General features: G+C 47.2%; 1 protein-coding gene across 3 annotated transcripts in view; it reads left to right on the forward strand.

The window, feature by feature from the left end:
• Positions 1-57: 57 nt before the first annotated feature.
• The window catches only part of LOC122380656, a 69,493-nt gene continuing 54,259 nt past the window's right edge, over positions 58-15,291 (forward strand). For all 3 annotated transcript variants that reach the window (XM_043364006.1, XM_043364008.1, XM_043364009.1), the window contains exon 1: positions 58-455. The gene's annotated coding sequence lies outside the window, so the exon portion shown is untranslated. The remainder of the gene's footprint in view (positions 456-15,291) is intronic.

The following is a 15,291-nucleotide window of genomic DNA, read 5'->3' on the forward strand; positions in this document are numbered from 1 at the left end:
GGGACGCCGGTGAAAACAGGGCGCCGGAGGGCATATTGTCACGTGACATTTGGAGCTTGTCCTTCTCCGTGAACCTTCTACATGCTAAATGTCACGTGTAAATTTCACGAACCTTGATCAAATCGCCCCAGGGGCGATTTGTCTTCACCGTCGTCTTCACCGTCGTCCTGTTTTTAAACTTGTATTGTTATTTTTTTTTTGTAAATCAGGGACGCTCTTCGCTCACAGCTGAATGCCCCACGGCGACCTCCTCTTTCGATTGTACCTTGACCTATACCCTCTCAATGTTGATGATACTTTCATATACACTGTGATGATGATAAATATAGGTACATAACATACCTACATGTACATACTACAGGTACATACATGATAAGTACTTGATGTACCTACAGATCCTGCCAAAAACATAAGTAATCTTCCCGGAAACCAGGGTGCAGGGGCCTTGGGTGCAGGTAAGTGATGTGATGATGTAATGCGAATTTGAATTTGATGTGATGGTTCGTCAAGTTAAGGTCACCCACATGATTGGTATCTTTCTAGTACAGCAATCGGTATATGTCAAGTTTAGGTCCTAACTACAATTGTGGCGCTTTTGATACGAATATGAAACAGCAAAAATTTTAGGTTTTAGGTTAGGTTAGGTTGTAGGTTTGTAGGTTTTAGGTTGTAGGTAGGTAGGTTTGTATGTTAGGTTAGGTTAGGGTAGGTTTGTAGGTTGTAGGTTGGTAGGTTATAGGTAAGTAGGTTAGGTTAGGTCAGGTTTGATTATGTTTTTTTCTTTTATTTGCGAGACATATGAGTATCATTTTTGGATTCAGGATGTCAAATAATGTAAAAATATGAAAAATGTATCAATGAAATCTTCTTAGGACTTAAACTTGACATTTACCCAGCAATCTAACCTCATTGGAGGAATATTTTTGTCTACCTAGGTATGTAGGTAGAATTTCAAAGGATCTTTTTCCTCGATAGTTAATTCAAATTGATTTTTAAAATAAATTTTGTTCGAACATTTTGATAGGAAGGATTCAGAAGGACAGACCCACCTCTAAGCGAAGCTTGTTGCGGTGACCCGACCCTCCAAAATTAAACTTGTGCAGTGCGCACATAGCTGCGCACTGCCGGTCCCTTCACTGACTTCGCCTGGCTACGGCCTGCCACCAACTGCAACCATACCTGTCAGGAGGCCTATAAATGTCAAGCAGGGGCCCGGGAACGATTTTCAAGTTGGGGGGGCGAGCCTAAAATACCTGACATGATGCATATGAAACAGTGGCGTAGCTAGGGGTCTACGGGGACACGTGCCCCCCCCCCATCGGGTTCAAAGCGACCCTGGGGCCCTGCGGCGCCATTTGACCGCTGAGGGTTAACAATGGCCATATTTTGACTCATAAGGGTCCCATGGGGCTCGTTAGAGCGCCTCGTGGGCCCTAGCCACACTAATATCTCCATAAGGGCCCCACACCGGCTTCTGAGGGCCTATTGCGGCTTTTAAGGGCCCCTCGGTGGTCCCCAAAGGCCCATTATTGGCCTCTGAGAGTTCTTACCGGCCTATGAGGGGCCAGTTCTAGGGGCATTTCCCGCCTGTGATGGTCCCACACTTATTTTTCTGAGGGCCCCATAACGGCAAATGTGGGGGCCCTCATTGGCGCCTATGAGGGCCCACAATGGTGTCTCTGAGGGTTTCAAACCCCCTCTGAGTGCCTACACCAGTGCCTTATATTAAAGCCCTATATCGGCGGCTCTGAGGACCCAACAGTCAGCACCTGCGCATCTAAAGGCCACCCACTGGTGACTTTTGAGGGCCTCACACCGGTGACTACTGACTCTGAGGGCCCCAACGGCGTCTGACAGTACCATGCCGGTCTCTAAGGACCCCACAGGACTTCTTCTGCCGGCCTAAGGGCCCCTTGCCGATCACTGAGAACCCCCTGCCGCCTTGTAGAGGGTTCACGTCAGCAGCTCTAAAGGCCCCACACCCGTCTGTAACGGCTCCACACCAGCGTCTATGAGAGCCCAAAGCAAAGCCTTTAAGGACCCTCACCGGCGCCTCTGAGAGAATCACACTATCTCTGATCTCTGATCAGACTCTCTCTGATCTCACACTAATCTCTGAGCGCCCACACCGGCACCTGCATGACGGCCCCACACCAGTGCCTCTAAAGGCCCCTTACCGGCGGCTCTGAGGGCCCCACGCCGGTGATTCTGAGGGCGCTACCGATAACCGAAGGCACCACTCAAACCCTTAGTGTCGCTGAGCTTGAATCCCATACCGGCCTTCCGAGGGCGCCACGTCAGTGCACTCATTGCCCCACACCCCTCCCTCACACCCGGAGCGGGTAAACTGTCATGCCTATAACAACGATTTTACCACCGTTGTACGTTATGTAATTCTCAAAGTTGACTCAAATGGTCCAGTAAAATAGATAAAATCCGGCCTGCCAAACTTAGGTCCAAGGTCAGGCCCAAACCAAAGCGGGATGACAATAGCAGAAGTTGTCAAATCGATACTGTATCAACAGAAACCATTCAGATGGCAAGGAAAATGCCATGTGTTGATGTTTAGATGATAAAGGAAACAAGAAGGAAAGAAGTCCGGAAAATGGATGGAAGATCCTTTATCGCTGCCTCAATGTTGAGGGGGCGCCGCCCCCTCGGCTCTCAAGTTGGGGGGGGGGGGGGCAAGCGCCCCCGCTGCCCCCCCCCCCTGTTCCCGGGTCTATGATGTCAAGCGCCCGTCGCGCTTCAAACCCGGACTGTCTGTAATGCGTGCTCTCACCAGTCACCACGTGGAGTCCAATGCTCTACCAACTGAGCTACGGGACCGGCAAAGTGAACTAAATTGCAATTACATATAAAGCAAATATTAGGTAGGGATATTGTTTTGCAAATTTTCTAACAGCAGGTCATTCTTAAAGGATAAAGTTCACTTTTAACATGGGATTTTGAACTGGAATAGCAGTTTCATAGCTTGAGCTGAGACTGAGACTAGCACAAATCAGGAGCTATTATGGCCCAATGATCACCTTAGACAAAGATACCCAATTTCTTGTTATGCAAAGAGTGCCTTGCAGAGGAATGAGTGCCTTGCTGAGGAATGCAGCCACATCATTGTCAGCCAATCAGCATGCTGCTCACAGCCAATGCAGCATGTGTAGGTAGGTTTGAACAGGAACAAAGCAATATGATTGGTAATACGCATTTACCAATCATATTGCATTGTTCCTGTTCAAAACTATGGTTCCATACCATAATATGGTATGGTTCCATAACCATAATATGGTATGGTTCAGTGGCGTATCCAGAAATCAGCAAAAGGGGGGGCATGGTGCTCGAGAAGGCGACTTTTCCCCTTGAGAGGGGCGCCATTGTCAGCTCGCGACAGGGGCGTCAGTCTAAAATGTAACGTCATGTTCATGCATGATTTACTAGGTGCTGCAAAATACGAGTATAAAAACTAGGTTTCGCTGATTTGTCATAAAATCCAACTAATGCAATTTGCAGCCTGGTGTTGTTTTATTAAAAAAAAAAACCTTGATCTTGATGAATATTTAGCACGATATAGGAAACGACTACGAGCTCAGGCTACGTACATTTTATTTAAAAAAAAACGCATCCATGCGAATTCGAAACGGTAAAACATACATTGATCGATGAGCACATTTTTTATTCTTTGCAAAAAATTATACAGGTTCACTCACTTATCCAAAGTGACCTGTGGGCTGCAGCCTGTGGTCGACCGGAGTGGCCGTGCTTAGAATCTAAGACCGCACGTAGTATGAAGGATTCACGCTGCGACTTTTTGCCTAAATTGGAATCCAGGAAAGACTTGAACATTTCAGAAATCAGACCATAAGATCCACCATGAGATCCCAACTGATGGCCATACTAGCAGCGACTGCAGTCAGAGGCGACCGAACGCTTTTATACGTTCTGGATTTTTTCTCCACAAATCACCTTAAATTCGATGTGTATAATGCGCGTAGCCCCTAATTGTCGACATGGGTGACTGCATGAGTGCCAGATGGATGAGGCGTGAGACTGTCTCATATAGTCAGGGTAACTTTTAAAGGGGGGAAAAGGGGAATTTCCCCCTTTCGAAAATTCCGCTCCCCCTTTCAAATTGTGCGTGGACGGCTAGGGAGGGAAGGGGGAATTTCCCCCTTTCAAATTTATTTTTGAGCCCATTTTCAATCAATTCGCTAATCAGATTCTATAATCATCGTTGATCAGACTCTAGTCATCAATCAACGTTGCTGGCGCTTAGATAATTTTCAATTTGAGGTTCCATCCAACCATTTTACGTTCAGTGCAGCGAGAACTCCAGATTTGACCCGATATCGATCGGATGGTCGGTGGGACCGTCTCTTGTCTTGTCTCTTCCGTCTCTTCGCAATCACTGACATATCGCTACAGGCGTCAGCGTAGAAACCGGCGGGGGACGGGGTTATGACCTCTCCGAACCAAGGGTCTTCCTCCGAACCAGGGTCCTTCAATCGGTCTTTGCCTAGCAAAAATAGTCACGTGTTAAGCTCTCTCTATTTAGAAAGGCGCTACTTGATGTTTGGCCAGGGTAATAGGTTGATACTACTGATTGACATTTGCAAGGGCGCAGTCAAGTTGGGACCTCCCCCGCCCCTTACCGCCAAGGTAGGTACCTACGCATATTTTTTAGCTTATTTATTTTTTGGCAACCTAACAATATAAAGTGGCCAGAATCCGGGGAGAGAGTAGGATTTGGGGGTAGGTAAGGTTCTGCAGGCGACATCCTAACAAAACCCTAATGGCATTGGGCCCCACGTTCAGATGCCCCTGGATCCGCCCTTGCCCCGAACTTTATTCCCCCTCTCGACTTTTCCTGTAGAAGTAACCCTGCATATAGTGGCACTAAGGTAAAGGATGTCCTCGGCCGACGTAGTATAGAAGACGACCTTTGATGATGTGAGTGTGCATGATCGACTTTGAATAAGCGCCATAGATACCTGCTGATCTCACCGAACATTCGCCCTGCGTAATCCCCAGACAAAATATCTACATTGAGGGACAGGTCAATTTTGCGACCTCTCCATTACCTATCAGTTAAACCGCGCTGTGCTGGTGGCCTGTGTTTTCCGTGTCATGCTGGGGCAGGGCGTATTTTATGGGTCGCCGTTTGCCGACCCAGTTGCCGCCCCCTCTAGGATGCAGCACGCACATGCAGGCTAGGTGCCGTCATTCATAGTGATGCTGCTGCCCTCCGAAATGATAATGCCGCCTCTTAAAGTGAAGCAGCTGTCTATAGAAAGTGATGATCCCGCAACTCAATGTGACAGTGCCGCCCCTAAATCTGTTAGTAGCCCCACTCAATGTAATGGTGCCGCCCTTCTAAGCATCTGTGGAGCCCCTCAATGTGATGACGCCGCCCCTCAAGAAGATGATGCCGCCCCTTTCAGTATCGTTGGCGCCCCTCAATGTGATGTTGCCGCCCTCGAAGTGCCGGTGGCGCCCCTGAATGTGATGGTGCTGCCCGCAAACGAGTCGGTGGCGCCCCTCAAAATGATGCTGCCGCCCCTTAAAGTGCTGGCGCCGCCCCTTAAAGTGTCAGTGACGCCCTTCGAAGTGTCGGAGGAACCCACCAATATAATGGTGCCGCCCCTCTAGGTATCCACATAGCCCCTCATTGTGATGGAGCCGCCCCTCAAGCAGATGATGCCGCCCCTCAAGAAGATGATGCCGCCCCTGAATGTGATGGTGCTGCCCGCCAACGAGTCGGTGGCGCCCCTCAAAATGCTGCTGCTGCCCCTTAAAGTGTTAGTGCCGCCCCTTATAGTGTCAGTGACGCTCTTCGAAGTGTCAGAGGAACCCACCAATATAATGGTGCCCGCCCTCTAGGTATCCACATAGCCCTTCATTGTGATGGAGCTGCCCCTCAAGCAGATGATGCCGATTGCCGCCCCTCAAGAAGATGATGCCGCTCCTTTCAGTATCGGTGGCGCCCCTCAATGTGATGGTGCCTCCCTCAAAGTGCCAGTGGCGCCCCTAAATGTGATGGTGTCTCCTGTCAACGAGTCGGTGGCGCCCCTGAAAATGATGCTGCCGCCCCTAAAAGTGCTGGTGCCGCCCCTTACAGTGTCAGTGGCGCCCTTCAAAGTTTTGGAGGAACTCATCAATACAATGTTGCCGCCCTCTAACTTTCTGTAGCGCCCCTCCATTATACATAATGGTGCCGCTTCTCAAACCATCCGTGGCGCCCCTCAAAGTCATGGTGCCGCCCCTTACAGTGTCGGTGGTGTCTCCTCAAAAGTAAAGGTGCCGCCTCTCAAAGAAATGCTGGTGTCCCTCGAAGTCTGTGACTAAGGTCAGGTCAATTTTGCGACCTCTCCATTACAAGTCAATGGGAGAAAATTGAGATGCACCTATTTTGGACGAATGTCGTTCAAAACCCTCTCAAACATCGGTTCATGGAAAACAATACACACTGAATCGGAAAAATACACCCGTGACCCTTCTGTGTGCCCCTGAGGTCATCTCAGGTGATAAACGGTCACCAACATTTTTTTTTGCTACAACTTTTGATAAAGACGTGCTAGAGCAGTGAAACCACGTCAGATGTGTTCAGCTCGACAATACGGATCGACGGATATGCAGCATGACCATTTCCGATCAGGTTTGACCTTGACATGAGGTCAAATTTTCAAAATGACCTTTTAAGGTCAACGTATAGTTCATTCGACGCGTCTCGGCGAGAGAAACACGATGCTGGCAAAATAAATGTCACTGTCTTGAATCAAAAGTTATTGCAGAAAACGCTTTTCATAAAAACTGCTATTTTTAGAGTTTTTGCTATCTGGAGGCTAAACCGTTGACCTGAGGTCAATTCTGAGAGCAATATTCAGAAAGGTCTGTAAAAGGGCTATCGAATGCGTTTTTCCGCGGCGCTGTAGCTCTATTGGTTTCCGAGTTAGCCGTTGGCAGTTTCCAAAACTTGTGAAATGACCTACATTTGACCTTTGATGATTTCTGGTGACCTAACGTTTGACCTGACCTGAAAATTGAGCGAATTGTTTCCGTCATTATTTTTGACGCTCTTTTGAGTGCCGCTTTTCGCGTGTCGCTACGTGTTCCAGGAGCCGAGTTAGAGGGGAGGGAGGGGCGTAACCCCCCCCCCCCCCCAGCACGACACGGAAAACACAGGTCACCAGCACGGCGCGGGTTAACTAATAGGCAATGGAGAGGTCGCAAAATTGACCTCGCTCTCAATATCGATATATTGTCTGGGGATTACGCAAGGCGAATGTTCGGTGAGATCAGCAGGTATCTATGGCGCTTATTGAATGTCGATTATGCACACTCACGTCATCAAAGGTCGTCTTCTACATATACTACGTCGGCCGAAGACATCCTTAACATTCATGCCACTTTATGGGACAGTCTCACGCCTCACCAATCTGACACTCATGCCGTCATGCATGTCCATAAGAAGGGGCTGCGCGCACCTGACATCAAATTGTAAAGGTGATTTGTGGAGAAAAAAATCCAGAACGTATGTCAGCTTTTGGTTGCCTCTGACTGCAGTCGCTGCTGGTATGACAATGAGTTGGGATCTCATGGTGGATCTCATGGTCTTAAATGTTCAAGTCTTTCCTTGATTCCAATTTAGGCAATTAGTTACAGCGTGAATCCTACATACGTGCGGTCTGAGATTCTAAACACGGCCACCCCGGTCGACCACAGGCTGCAGCCCACAGGTCACTTTGGACCAGTGGGTGAACCGGTATATTTTTTTTTTTTTGCAAAGAATAAAGATTGTGCCTCTAGATCACCGTATATTTTACCGTTTCGAATTCGCATAGACGCGTATTTTGAGAATAAAATGTCGGTAGTCTGAGCTCGTTTAATATATTATGCTAAATATTAATCAAGATCAATTTCTTGTATAAAAAAAAACATCGGGCTGCAAATTGCATTAATTGGATTTTATGAAAAATCAGCGGAGCCTGGTTTTTGTACTCGTATTTTGCAGCACCTAGTAAATCATGCATGAACATGACGTTACATTTTAGACTGACGCCCCTGTCACTAGCTGACAATGCATTTTAGACTGACGCCCCTGTCACTAGCTGACAATGGCGCCCCTCTCAACGGGAAAAGTCGCCTCCTCGAACACCATGCTCTTTCGCTGATTTCTGGCTACGCCACTGAGTAGCACATTTTAAAAAATCCGAGGTCAAGGTCATAGGTCAAGGTCAATGTCACTTTCAAAGTCGCCGTACCTACCCTATAAAATCTTCATTTTTGGAGCTATTGGAAAATTTCGGCCACCACGGTGTTCGTCTCATCGAGAAGCATTAGCGCCTTCAAAAGAAATCGAGGTCAAAGTCATAGGTCAAGGTCAAGGTCACTTAAAACGAAAAAATTCTGATTCAAATTCGAGTAATGATTTCGCTCAAAATTGGCATACAGATAGCCCTTGGCACGCTGAGTTCGAAAATGGTGAACTTTTTCTAGGTCAAACCGTTTGACCTTGAGAGGTCAAAACACTGCGTACCCTGTAGAATCTTTGTTTATGGTCCGATTTGAAAAATTCGCCCACCAGTGTTCGTATCATCAAGAAGCAGTAGCACATAAAAAAAATCCGAGGTCAAGGTCATAGGTCAAGATCAAGATCATTTTAAATGTCGCCGTACCCTATAAAGCCTACCTTTTTGGAGATATTGGGAAATTTCCTCACCACTGTGTTCGTCTCATCGAGAAGCAGTAGCATACTCAAAAAAAAAAAAAAATCCGAAATCCGAATCAGTGGTGCCCGAAATTTTCCAATATCTCCAAAAATGAAGATTTTATAGGGTACGACGACCTTTAAAGTGACCTTGACCTTGACCTATGACATTGACTTCGGATTTTTTTGAAAGTGCTACTGCTTTTCGATGAGACGAACACAGTGGTGGCCGAAATTTTCCATTATCTCCAAAAAGTGAAGAGTTTATAGGGTACGGCGTCTTTTAAAGTGACCTTGACCTATGACCGTGACCTCCGATTTTTTTAAAATGTGCTACTGCTTCTCGATGAGACAAACACACTGGTGGGCGATTTTTTTTTTTTAAATCGGACCATAAACAAAGATTCTACAGGGTACGCACTACGCAGTATTTTGACCTCTTAAGGTCAAACGGTTTGACTGAGGAAAAAAGGGTCACCATTTTCGAACTCAGCGTGCCATGGGCTATCTGTATGCCAATTTTGAGTGAAATCATTACTCGAATTTGAATCCGAATATTTTCGTTTCAAGTGACCTTGACCTTGACCTATGACCTTGGCCTCGGATTTTTTGAATGTGCTACTGCTTCTCGATGAGACGAACACACTAGTGGCCAAAATTTTCCAATGTCTAAAAATGAAGATTTTATAGGGTACGGCGATTTTTTAAGTGACCTTGACCTTGACCTATGACCTTGACCTCGGATTTTTTATTGTGCTTCTGCTTCTCGATGAGACGAACACAGTTGTGGCCGAAATTTTCCAATATCTCTAAAAATGAAGATTTTATAGGGTAGGGCGACTTTTAAAGTGACCTTGACCTTGACCTATGGCATCGACCTCAGATTTTTTAATGCGCTATTGCTTCTCGATGAGACGAACACAGTGGTGGCCGAAAAATTTATATTAAAATTGGAAAATTTATAAGATGTCTGTACGATCTCCATCCGTGTGTCACGTCTTATGCCGCGTAGCGACGTGAAATTTGGCATGTCAAATCTGTGGGTTGAGGCGACCTTTGTATTAAAATTTTGGGTTGATCGGATCAGGGGTGCGCCGTCGGCACGTGCAAAAGGGTGCTGTCATAGGGTTAACACGGGGCCGGCGAAAATCGCGATCGGGCGAAAATCGGGCATGCAGCGCTCCTTTTCCGAGCTTATAACTCGGCGATGGGTTGTCGCAGCGAGATGGGCTTGCCACCATTGGATAGAGGAGAGATGGGCCTATCGTATGCAACAAGTATTTTCCTTGGGTATGTGTCACGTGCAAAGAAATAGCCTCTAATCTCGAGAAAACGGGCATTTTTTACACATTCCAGGAAAAACGTTGGCATTTGAAAACGATGCATTGGAATGACACGGGATGCATTTCACGGACTACAAGAGGATCTGAACTGTTCAGAAAACATATATTTTTGCCCATTCACTCGCACATCTTTACAATTAAACGCTTACAAATTGCGAGTTTTACGTGAAACAGGCACGCTCACCTTTACAACATCATAATGTATTGATAACGTAGACTTATGGCTATAAGTCCTTCAAATATTGAAAGAGCACTCTTTTCTGATCAATATCCACCCAAAATATTTTCAAAAAGTCATCAAGGGCTCTTAGAAACAGAGCAATCATTGTACCGTTTTCGACGCGTTTTTACCGGCGGGGCAGCGCCGTGGATTGAACGCAAGGCTATATAAACCAGGTAGAACGCTCCGGAAGAAAAAATGATGACAAGCAATATTTAGTTGCCGCGACCCTCACTTGTTCAAGACTATATCCGCAAGCAGCATTTACAAGCTAGCGGAAATCGACCAATCGGCGTTCGGCAATACTCAACGCTGATTGGCCCGATGCTCGTGACGAAATTGCGGGGGACTGCAGCTATTCCCCTATGGCGTTTCATTGACTTATGACTTTTGAAGGGGATTTGGATCAGTTTTTGTTGGGTTTGAGGCCATTTTTGAGCTTGGATATTCTTTCCGTGACCTTTGACTATATAATAACGACATTTAATCATGACATTTCTATATACTACCGGTGTCACATCGGCCAAAAAGACCGTAAGTACATGGGATAGACGGACCACTGCTGATGGGGCCACACATGCCGGCGTGTGGTAATCGGAGGCCCATGAGGGCTCGACATGGGCCCTTTATGGGCCGGTATTGGCCCAGTGGGTCCAGTGCAGGCCTACCAGGGGCCGGTGACATATAAGGTAAGGCTGTCTAGGGACGTTGAGGGCTCATGGGGGCCATATAGGACCATTAGGCACCACATAAGCCAATCAGGGGTCCATTTAGGCCAATAAAGGCGCTTCAGGGACTTGAAGAGGCCATTCAAGAGCCGTGGTGGGCCCATGAGGGGACGGCATTGGTCCATCAGGTGCAGTCAGGGGATGTTGTACGGGTTTCTCAGTGGCCCATTTGGGCATATCAGTGACCAATTTAGACCCAGCAGGGAGCTTTGTAGACCTATCAGGGGCTGGTGATGGTTTATCAGGGGCCAGCGTTAGTCCATCGGGGCACGGCATATGCCCATCAGAGGTAATTGCGGGCCCACGCTGAACAATGATGGCCCTTCAACGGCCCCTAATGGATCTAGATTGACCCATGTTCCATGATGTGTCATGTATGCCCCTATGGCAGGCCTACTCAGACCCCTGATGGACGTTCCCGGCCTCTGATGACCCTATACTGAATCCTGGTGGGGCTCTAAGAGTCTCCAATAACCCTTCGTCAGCCCATTATTACCATACGCTGGCACTACAGGCCCCACATCAGCCGCAGAGCAGTCCGTGCCAAGACAGCATGTAATATTTAATGCCGATATTACATGGCTAATATTAATCAAAATCATGATTTTATGGTGCCATTATGTAGCTAACAGTCATAAGAAATATATTTCAACTCGAAAACAGCTCGAAACAACATATAATCTTAAAGAAACCCCTCCGAAATCCAAAAGCCTATTCGGGTCCATAGAGAATAACTGCGGTCCCCCGCAATTTCGTCACGAGCGTCGGGCCAATCAGCGTCGAGCACTGCCGAGCGCTGATTGGTGGGTTTTCCGCTAGCGCGTGAGTGCTGCTCGCGGAACAAGAGTCCGTCGACAATCCTCCACAAACGTCTGTCACCACTTTTCGTAATGCTAAGCAGCCGGAGCGTACCCCCCTGATTGAACGCAGCCGGGCGACATGGGAATACCACCGTATGCTTTAACCCTCGCCCGTATTGGTGTTTTTCCAGCCGCGAACGTATAAGGGGGGGGGGTCCGTTGGACCCCCCCCCTTGCCGTTTCGCCCCTGATCGAGCTAGAGCTTCGCGGAAAAAAACGAGCGTGTTGCCCGTGACGAGAGGAAGCCGATGATACCCAATTTTAAGGTCCTAGGTCATTGGTTGACCTTGCAGGACCCCAAGGCGGGAAAATCGGGACCTGTTAAAACGTCGTCAAGTGTGGCTGCTATGGGGTTTTTCGGGGTGCTGATCACGAATATCATGTTAGTTTTGATCACAGATGATGTCTTCATGTATTTAGGCCAGGTCGGGTCAGGTCAGGTCAGGTCAACCAGTAAGGGTATTCGTAGTAGGTGGCAACCGCCTCTGACAGCTTCGTATCATGTTACGAAGGCACCAAAACTACTTCGTTAATGTTCATATGGCTGCTAAATTCGAATTCAGCTCCAAAAACTGGCCTAGTAACATGTAAAACTCGAAAAAGTGAACCAAGGTCATCAAAGGTCAATGACCTGACGTGACCTTCAGGTGACCTTGACACCCACCCTAGTGCATGGGGGCAACATCATATCACATGTTTGAACGCTTGAAACCATGAAAAGACTGCAAACGCGCGGCTAATGCGAGCCGACATACGCCGAATCGCGATTCCAGCCAAACATGGTCTCGAAAAGTAGGTCACAGGTCAAAGGTCATTTGGGTCAGGGTCATGAAATTTTCAGGGTAGGTGTGAAATTGATAAACGCGAGGGTACTGAAAGTTTCGTCGCGATCGGCCGCTTTTTACGCGAGTTATTCGCGAAAAACCATGGGGGGGGGGGTCCGTCCTATACGGGCGAGGGTTAACCTTCCAGGCGGTGGGGGGAGCATTTTTTGTCCCCCCTTTAGTTTTTTCGATATATCTCGAGAACCGCTGCGCCGATCGTCGCCAAACTTTCAGTACCCTCCCGGGAGTAGCTAACGCACATGGTGACCAAAAATTTTTCCAAAGGCTATGATAGGTTGGCCGCTAATGACGTCAGAGTGACGTCATTTCTGCCATTTTCGACCAAAAAAAAGGTTTCGCGGGAAGAGCTGTCAGGCCTACAGCTTTAGAGATACAGAAAAAATTTCAGACATTTAAGGTGTGGAATCAAAAGGACTACAAAACTGCTATTTCGGTTTTTGGAATTTTTTGGATTTTGACCCCCAAAAATCAAAAAATATTTTTTTTTGAATATAATAGCCGAAAAATCCAAAAAGTTTTTTGAATTTCGAAAAAAAACGGAATACATGTGATAGTCCCTACCGCCGTCTATCTACATACAAAATTTGAGATCGATGCCTCTTTTTTTGACCAAGTTATAGCGAAAAAACTTCAAAATTGTTGACGTCAAATTTTCAAACTCAATTTCTAGCAATTCTAGACCTTGTAGCGCAAAACAAAGACCACCATTAGACTCCCCGTGACGAGCTGCATCGAATCAATATCCATTTTATGCAAAAATATCAAATTTGAAATTTGACCTTTTTTGACCTGACCTTGACCTGACCTCCACCAGAAAGTGACCTAAACCGCACCTGATGGTCTTATAACCAACACCATTGAGTTGGAAATGAAAAACTGGCCATAAAACATGCATCGCATAACCTTAGTAAACTTGGGCTCATGTGGTGACCCTTGGTGACCTTTGGTGACCTGACCTGTGACCTGACCTGGTTTGACCAGTGACCTCTACTAGCAACATATGTACTAGATAACTGACGCCTTATCGCTGATTTTCGACAAAATGCGTTTTACTCGGTGTTATAGCGCTTTCCGTAGAAGCCCCGTGAACGGTGAAACATTTTATCTTTGACCTGACCTGTGACGTCATCGGTGACCCGGAGGTCAATGAAATTTGGTTTCCTTCGACAAATTTGACAGGGCTATCGAACACCGTTTCAATTTTCCGGATCCGTCCAGTAGTTTCGGAGATACGGGGGTGGGGGCAAAAAATGCCCCCCCCCCCCCCCACCGCGCGGAAGGTGGCCGGGAGGCCCACCGCCTGCCGGTTTAAAGTTGTCAATAACTCGCCCGGCGTCTGCTGACCGCGGCCGAGTGGTTAAAGTGTTGGGCTGGAAATCCGGAGGCGGAAGGCTCGCGGCCGGTCAGTTCCAAAGTTTTTCGCCCGCATTCGTTCCTAGGGAGCATTCGGCTAGCCGGCAACTGCCGGGAGGGCTCGGTATGCTACACAAACGAGTTGGCTTACCGTCAGGGATCGACCCAGCAACAGATCATTCTTAGTCTCAGTTCAATATACCGAAATTTGTATCCTCACGGACATATACGTATTGCGTAACTCGGAACATCGCAATACGTTATCGCGCAAAGCTGGCCATCTAGGGTATAAGTACTAAGTAGTGTATGGGCAGAGTAGGTATGGGCAGGGTAAGGTATGGTTAGGTTAGGTGACGGGTAGGATAGGGTAGAAGTTGGGTATGGGCCGGGTAGGGTATGGGCAGGTTAGGGTGTGGGCAGGGTTAGAGTATGGGCAGGGCAGGTATGGGCAGGAAGGGTATGGGCAGGGTAGGGTATGGGTAGGGACCCAAATAATACAAATAAAACGATTTTTAACCCAGCATAATGCATCCGTAAAACAAAGTTATAGCGCAAAACATGCCATCTAGTCTCTTAAAAAAAAAAGATTTTATAGGGTACGACGACATTTACAGTGACCCTCACCTTGACCTATGACCTTGACCTCGGATTTTTTGAATGCGCTACTGCTTCTCGATGAGACGAACACACTGGTGGCCGAAATTTTCCAATGCCTAAAAATGAAGATTTTATAGGGTACGGCGACTTTTAAAGTGACCTTGACCTTGACCTATGACCTTGACCTCGGATTTTTTAATGTGCTACTGCTTCTCGATGAGACGAACACAGTGGTGGTCGAAAGTTTCCAATATCTCTAAAAATGAAGATTTTATAGGGTATGGTGACTTTTAAAGTGACGACCTTGACATCGGATTTTTTTTATGTGCTACTGCTTCTCGATGAGACGAACACAGTGGTGGCCGAATTTTTTTCAAAATCTCCCAAAATGAAGATTTGATGCGTATTTGGAAATTCCGACTCGATGAGCATCTGTGGTAGAAAACCACCACTTTGGTAGGGGAAACTACTGCTGTCTGCTACCATTTGCACTGCATTTGTCGCTATAGCTGCGACATCTATGCATATACTATACATATAAACCGCGACATCTGTGTGCGCTGATTCTAGTTAGCGATTAGCTAGGGCACCAGGGTGGATCCAGACTTTCGGTTTGAGGCAGGGCCGGGTTGCGGAGCCGGAGC

This window comes from Amphibalanus amphitrite, unplaced genomic scaffold (assembly GCF_019059575.1).
Source record: "Amphibalanus amphitrite isolate SeventyFive unplaced genomic scaffold, NRLGWU_Aamphi_draft 000103F_arrow, whole genome shotgun sequence".
NCBI lineage: Eukaryota > Metazoa > Arthropoda > Thecostraca > Balanomorpha > Balanidae > Amphibalanus > Amphibalanus amphitrite.